The sequence below is a fragment of the Camellia sinensis genome, chromosome 9, assembly GCF_055761805.1.
Source record: "Camellia sinensis isolate YWXY chromosome 9, ASM5576180v1, whole genome shotgun sequence".
Lineage (NCBI taxonomy): Eukaryota > Viridiplantae > Streptophyta > Magnoliopsida > Ericales > Theaceae > Camellia > Camellia sinensis.
The window spans coordinates 13,881,282-13,889,309 of NC_138969.1; positions in this window are offsets into that span (position 1 = coordinate 13,881,282).

Here is an 8,028-nt window from a genome sequence, read left to right on the forward strand (position 1 = left end):
TCGGGGCATTACACGAAGAGGAGCGCTCAAATGAAAACCAGACAGATCTGGATCGACTTTGACACCCATGTTTCCTCCCAAACAAAGCATCGATACTTCTCCATAAATCTGAACCAGAGTTCACCCCTCAAGCTCCTACTCGCAAAAGAGCGCTCGAATGAAGCATCGATATATATTTTGTCTTTTTCTCGTACCCTAGGAGCATTTGCTAGTAAGGCTATTGGATTTTTATTAAAAGATGCATAAAAAAGTATAGAAAGTGATGTGAAAACTTATAGTATTTTTTTAACTTTTTAACTCCCCAAACAAGTTAAAATAAGTACCTAATAATATTTTATAATCCCACATCAATTAATATAGGCATTGGCCATATACATATAAATCTCTCTTGGACACCATTTCCTTATGGCTTAGTTTGGTCATGATGAAAATGGTAGAAAGTGAAAGAAATGGAAAATAAAATAAATTTTTTCTAAGTTTGTTTAACATGAAAGTGGTGAAAGTTACAAGAAAATTAATTTTCTTGTACAACTCATAATAACATGGTAACTAAGCTTCTAGTTTCATGCAAAAAACATAGAAAAATATAATTACAAAAGTAGTTACTTATAATTAAAAATCTTATTTTCTCACAAAATTTTCATCATTATCAAATTTATACGAGAAAATATGTTTTCTTTCTTTTTGTTTTCTTTCACTTTACTTTATACCATTTTCACTTCCATTATTTATTTATTTCTAATCAAACAGAGCCTGTAAGTCAGATTTTAAGGGTCAATTTTACTTAGACTGTGTTTGGTTGGGGGATTTAGGAAGGGATTTAGAAAGAAAAAGGGGGAAAATATATGAAATTAAGTAAAATGTAAGTATATTTTATTCACATTTCATCTATTTTTTCTTTTTTCTTTTTCCTTTCTAAATTTCTTTCAAATCTCCCAACGAAACACAACATTAGGAATTCGTATAATTTGGTAAATGTAGCACTTGTGTGCTTTAAAACTTTTGGTAAGTGTATTTGAACCTTTTATTTTATTTTAGGAATCTTTGGTGTTGTTGTACCTTAGTTTTGGAGGTGTACAAATTGATTTAAACTTGTTGGGGTTACTTGTTCATGCTTGTTCGCGTTGAAAAGTTGTTTGGAAACTTGAAAATCATGCTCTGGGGTCGACACCGGTCTTGGTGGTGTTGACACCTTTTCTTTAAGTTGGCCGCAAGGGTCTACACCAATTTGGGAAGGGTCGACCCTTGTTCTAAAACTGCTCACTGCATTTTGGTGTCGACACCAGCCTAGGGAAGGGTCAACACCTGCTATGCAGTCAAACTTAGTGTTCCAGCTTTTCTTTTTGGGGGTCGACACCTGTGTTGCAGGGGTCGACACCTGCGATGTATTTTCCAAATTTTTTTCCAGATTTCTCTATCGGTTTGGGGACTACTTTTGGGGGTTTTGACAAGATATTTTGGGTTGACTTTGGGGCTTATTTCTAACTTTATCTAGTGCTATAAATAGGCTCTCACTTGACCATTTTCTATATGTTTTCTTCCATTTTCTCCCTCTAAACTGTGAGACTCTCTCTCTTTCTCAAAAAGCACTTTTCACTCATAGATCCTTAGATCTACTTGCTTGAAGGCCTCTCCTAACCTTGCTCCTTTGAGATACACTGTAGAGCTTGTCGAGGGCTTTATTTTGATCGGAGCAAAGCGTCGTTTCTCCTCCGTCGACTTTTGGGTTTTTCTTCCTTCTTCCTCTTCTAAGCTTGAGGTAGGGATATTCTACTCTCCTATATGGGTTTTGACATATATATTGTCATCTTGTATAAATGGTGTGATTTGGGAAGGTTCTTGGTGAATTTTTAGTTGGTTTCTATATGTATAAAAGAGGGGTTTTCTATGTGGGTTTCTTTATGGGCATGAGAGGTCTTGAACATGTTATGGCTTGGGAAGAATTGATGAAATTTGGTCTTTGGTATAATATTTGATAAAGGGGGAGAATGCCCTAATTTGAATAATATACATTATTTGTGTGTAAATAATGAAATCAATGTGGAAATATGAAATTGATTTGAGAATCATGAAATTGGAGGAAATTGTGATTAAATGGTGTAGTTGGATTAATAAATCACTCACCTATGGAAAATGTGATAAATTATCTGTTGAGAAATTTATTTATCTATTTAGATATATCTGTTTTGGGCTATCGGTGGAGGATAGCCATGATTGTTGTAGAAACTGCATGATGATTAGGTAAATTGAAACTAATTGATTGGTTTATGTCATTGAATATGACGGTTGGATTAAAACATTGAATATGTGTTTTGATTAGTCATTGTATATGACAAAGTATTTAAATACATTGTATATTTATCTTGTTTTGGAGGAGGTACGGGATGTACTCCATTGTATGGGAGGAGATAGAGGATGGACTCCATTGATAATTAAGTTGGCCAGAGTGTCCAGGGTGAAAGTCCCGAAATCTTATATATTTGGGTGCTGGTTCCCTCGGACGTAGTTCCGTAAAATGGCGAGAAATGGAAGTGTATGAATAAATGTTTATGATTGAAGTGTTGATAAATGAGTTGTAATCTCATTCTGAATTGTTTAAATGATGATGAACTATGCCCATGGATTGATTTGGATAAGTAAATGTAAATGAATGGAAGTATGGATGTCAATGTTGATTGGTTATGGAGAAGGTGTAAGTTGGTTTTCACGTGTTAAACATTATATCAGATACTAATGTTTTAATTAATTCTCATATACTGTTTAGCATATCTCTACTGGCTTTGGCTCACCCTACTTGAGACACCATTTTTCTGGTACAGGGGACATGCCACCTCCAAGGACATAGCTTGGGAGGTTTTGGAGTTGAAGGCTCCGTTTTGTTATTTATGTTTTGTGTTAAATGTGAATCCAAGCCAAGGGTTTTATATGTAAAGAGTTAGAACTCTTCTTTTGTTGTAACCAAGTGTTAACTTGGAATGCTGTAAGCCCTTTGGGCACTTATTTTGTTGTTTAGAAGTTAGAGTTACATGCTATAGTTTCAAGATTAATGTTTACGAAAATATAATGCATGTAATGTCTTTTGTAAAGGAAACTCTGATGAATGAAGAGATGATATTTCTCCTATGTTTATGATAATTAGTGGATGGTTGTCTTGTACTATTTTTGAGGGCGTTACAGTAAAGCTAGCCACCACTACTGAGATGTTGAATACTGATAGTAGAGCTAAACTGCTGAGATGTCGAATACTGATAGCAAAGCTAGACATAAATCCCATATCGATTAAACATAGTCCAACCGATATTTTGAACAATATTTTTTTATGTAGTAAAATAATATTTAGTTAATGGGATTTTTTTTTTGATTTCATGATTCCATAAACAAAAATAATAATATGATTATATTTTTTTATAATAATTTATTTATCACTTTATGTGTTAAAATTATATTTGTTTAATATGTCTTACAACTAATGTTTGTTATCAAAGAGTAATAATATGAAAATAGCGTCATGTTACCAATACACTTTTTTCACAACATTTTTTAGTGCCTACTTACATTGAGAGTGAACCCCACAACCATGGTTGTAATATGACACATAAAAATATGATGATCATAAATACTGTTGTTCTATAAAACATGGAGGCAGTATAAAATCATCCATTTCCAATAATGTAAAGAAAAATAATTTTGTCTACGCCATGGTGGACTAAATGAATGAATTAACTTGTAATTTCTATACTAACAATAAAATTTTGATAATGAGATTTTTTTTTCTTTTCTTATTACCACACAAACAAAATCTTCTATGAAAGAGATTTTCCATTTTCCATTTGTTTTTAGTTGCCAAATCATACATCCACGATATAAAAAATTGTGAATCCAATATAAGGTGTAAAAATATCATTTGTAATATGTTGAAATTGACTTGAATTATCAGTTAGATTAAAGGGCATGACAGTCCATTCATAATGTGTAGGAATGAAAAAATTGTTTTATAGCGATTCCGATTTTGACCCAATTCTTGTTGCATTCCGGACTTGGGCTTATAGTTTTTGAGTTTTGTTCATTGCCATTTTTCCCCTTAATCCCTCTTCAATTTGGTTATTGGATTGTAGTTGTGTGTTTGAAACAGGTTGGTTGCTTGTTTTTCCAAACCTTTGTTGCTTAGATTTTTGCTCCTCCACTCGAGCAGGCTTTGTAAACTCTCAGTATTTTTTGCAAACCTACAAATACTGAATGGGTGTATTCTACGCTTGAGTGGCGTTTTTTATGCTCCAGCGTCCAATCTTGCCCTCGAGCGATGTCCTTTGTCTGCAAAAGTTTTGAAAGTGTGTATTCAACACTCGAGCATCACTTCTTACGTACCCTCGAGCGAAACAATGTCTCTGGCGCTCGAGCATAACTTTTCATGCTCGAGCGGACTGCGTGTATAACAAATCGCGAGGATGACTTTTTTCATCACTTTTTTTCACTCCTCTTTCTCTCTAAAACTTTCCAAAAACCTAGATCTTGAGTTTCTCTCTCTAAAATTCATCTTTTCTATACCATTTCACCTAGATCCATTGGAATCTTCACCCTAGTGCTTTTGAGAAAAAGGTAGAGCGTCTCAAGAGCTCCATTTTGATCCGAGTGGAAGTTGGTTTCAACATCTTTAAAGTTTCTCCTTGGTTGCTTTGGTCTTCTAAGCTTGAGGTAGGGATTTTCTACACTCTCATATGGTCTTTCACTTAGTTATTTGATGATTGTGTAATAATGGTGGGCTTTGGGTGTATTATGGACAAATCTAGGGTTTGGGTTGTAAAATCAAAAGATAAGTATATGTTGTGAAAATGGTTATGAGGTTAAATATAAGGTGGTATGGCTACAAAATAGTTGATTTTGGCCTTAGGTTGGTATTTGGAAAAAGGGAGTTTGCTCTAAAATGATTCAAATAATTATTTTGTATACATAAATGAAATTTGACGAATATTGAAATAAATGGTAGAGTGGAATATGTATTACCTCACTCATTTGGAAATTTTGAATAAATTATCTGTCTTGAGATTGAATATCTGTTTAGAAATAATTGTATTGGGTTATCGGTGGAGGATAGTTATGATTGTTATAGAAATTGCATGAGGATTAGGTGAATTAAAACTAATCTATTGTTGGTTGTCATTGAATATGACTATGTTTTAAATATATTGTATATGTATGATGTTTGGGAGGAGAAAGGGGATGTACTCCATGTTTGGAAGGAAATAGGGGATGGACTCTATCGAAATTAAGTTAGCCGGAGTGTTCTGGTTGAAAGTCTCAAAATCGCGCGTATACATGGGTGCCGATCCCGCGGACGAAATTTCTGTAAAATGGCAGATTGAAGTGTTTGTGTGGTAATTGTGTTGATTAAATAACTACTGAGTTGTAGTCTTAGTTGGGTTATTGAAAAATAATGAAATTGGCTCATGAATTGAAATGGATTGAAGGAAAATGGAATAATATATGAACTTTGGTACTTTATGAGTATAAAGAATATGAAAGTTTTACTACTGGCATTGTAAATGCACATCATGCTTATATCTTCGATAAATCTCATATATTGTGTTAGATTGTTTCTATTGGACTTTGGCTCACCCTATTTGGGGAAAACCATTTTCCGATGTTGGTGACATAACTCCGCCAAGGCAATAGCTGAGAGGGACTTTTGGGAGCAAGAGTTTCATTCTTTTGTTGTCTTTTTTTTTGTATATTCAAGGGCTTTAATTGTATTGAGCTAAACTCACTTTTGTTGTAACCAAGCAATGACTTGAAAAGATGTAAACCTATAGGGCATATGATTATCTGCTTAGTTTTCAGTTCTCTTATAATTACAACACATGGTGTAGATTCAGGATGAACATTTGTGAATGTATATCGCATGTGTTAGCTTTTGTACACGAACTCCGATGAATGAAAGTATATTATTTCTATTATCTTTTCATTTGTGGGATTGGATTCTTTGTATTATTTTTGGGGCGTTACATGTTTTGTAACGGTCTTCATTTGTAAGCTGTAAAAATTCTCTTTCAAGCTCAACATTTTCTATTACAAACAATGCAACACAAAGCCAAGAAAAATAAATTGATTGTATTAAATTTTTATTTTTATTTTTATTTTTTATATCTAATTAGCACTTTCTTTCTTTTGCAATATTCTAAGGTTGCCTTATCCATTTGATCAAGACGAGCTTTTTCATTGAAATATTTATTTTAAATAATTTTTGGAATTACTTATTTGCATTTGGATAAAATGAATTTGTAATTACTATTTGTTTTAAAGTATTCTTTTTATATAATAATACAAGTTAGTATATATTTTATTTTTTTATTTTATCATCACACGAATTTGCACAAGTGTACTCTGCTAGTCTGATAGAATCTTTAATAGATTTGGTAAAAGTCTATTTTATAATATTTTTTCCATTTTATCTTTTTGTATTTTTTGTTGAAATTTTAAAATCGCATTGCTTTCATTTCAGTTTTTATATTTAATAATTTTTAATTTTTTTTTTTTTTTTTGGATTTCACTTTTCAAGACATTTCAAGCAACACTTATGTTGAATATAAAATTTATTAAATTCTTACTATGTGTAGATAATTAACTTTAACTGTGGGAATATAAATATTGATAAAAAAATTGATATTTCAAAAAAAAATTCTCTCTTTTTCCAATCCATTACTCTCTGTGCCATAAATTATTTGTCTATTTTCACTACTTCATATATTCTAAAATATCATCTATATTTTTAGTTTATTATTTTTCTCTTATTCTTCTTCTCACTCCCATGCTTACAACTTACAAATATATTAACCATATGTTTACCCAAAAATTTACAATATGAAATATAAAAAAATGAGTTACGACAATACAAAACAATACAATTCAAATTTAAATTCTAATCCTTCATACACACAATAAATTGTAGCTATTCTTTGTTTTTTTTTTTAACAAATTGCAGCCATTTTTGAATTGCATTTTTACAACACCTAGTCCTAGCTTCTAGCTAGGATGGTGGAAGAAACCTAAGCTTAGTTGTTGTTTTTTTTTTAATCGAAAAAAAAGGAAAAAAAAACAGCAATAAACATATGGGACCAAAATCAGCACCAACAATTACTCTGGTACACAAACATAAGCTTAGTTTGCAACAACAATTACTCTGGCAAACAATAGTGAAAAGGTAGAAGGACATAATTTTCCCTTGTGTTCAATTATTAGTAGGAAATTATGGTTAAGAATTGAGTTCCCAAAATGACTAATTGGTTCATATATCTTAACAAGTTAAAAAACAATATAGAGACATATACCCTTATTAAAATTTGAGTATGAGGTGATTTATATTGTACTTGCACCTTTTGAAACATTTTTTGGGTGAATAAACCTTTTGAAACATGTTTCGTCTTGAATTGGAAATCTATTTCAATATCAAAAATGTCATACAAATAAAAAATTTATATATAATGATGTGGCTCTTTATGAACACTTCACTTCAAAACAAAATATCATGAGTAATGCTAGAGGGTGACACACGCGATGTGTGTGCAATTTTGATAACTAATAATAAAAATAAATAATAAAGAATTTAATATTATAATATGTATGTTGCTTAAGTGATAAGTGTGTTCTTAATGAAACCCAAATCTTGGATTCAAAACTTGTTTACGCTGTATATAATAATTTTTATTTATTTATTTTAGCATATATAAAGTTGCCACGTGGCATGAGGAGAAGAATGTTTCACTAAACCAATTTAGGCCTTCACTTAATAATAGTATAATGTAATATGTATGTTACTTAAGTGATAAGTATGTTCTTAATGAATATAATGTTGCCACGTGGCAATAGGAGAAGAATGCTTCAGTAAAGCAATTTAGGCCTTCACTTAATAATAGTATAATATAATATGTATGTTGCTTAGGTGATAAGTATATTTTTAATGAAACTCAAGATTTCGGGTTCAAAACTTGCTTACGCTGGGTATAATGATTTTATTTATGTATTTTATATATAAAG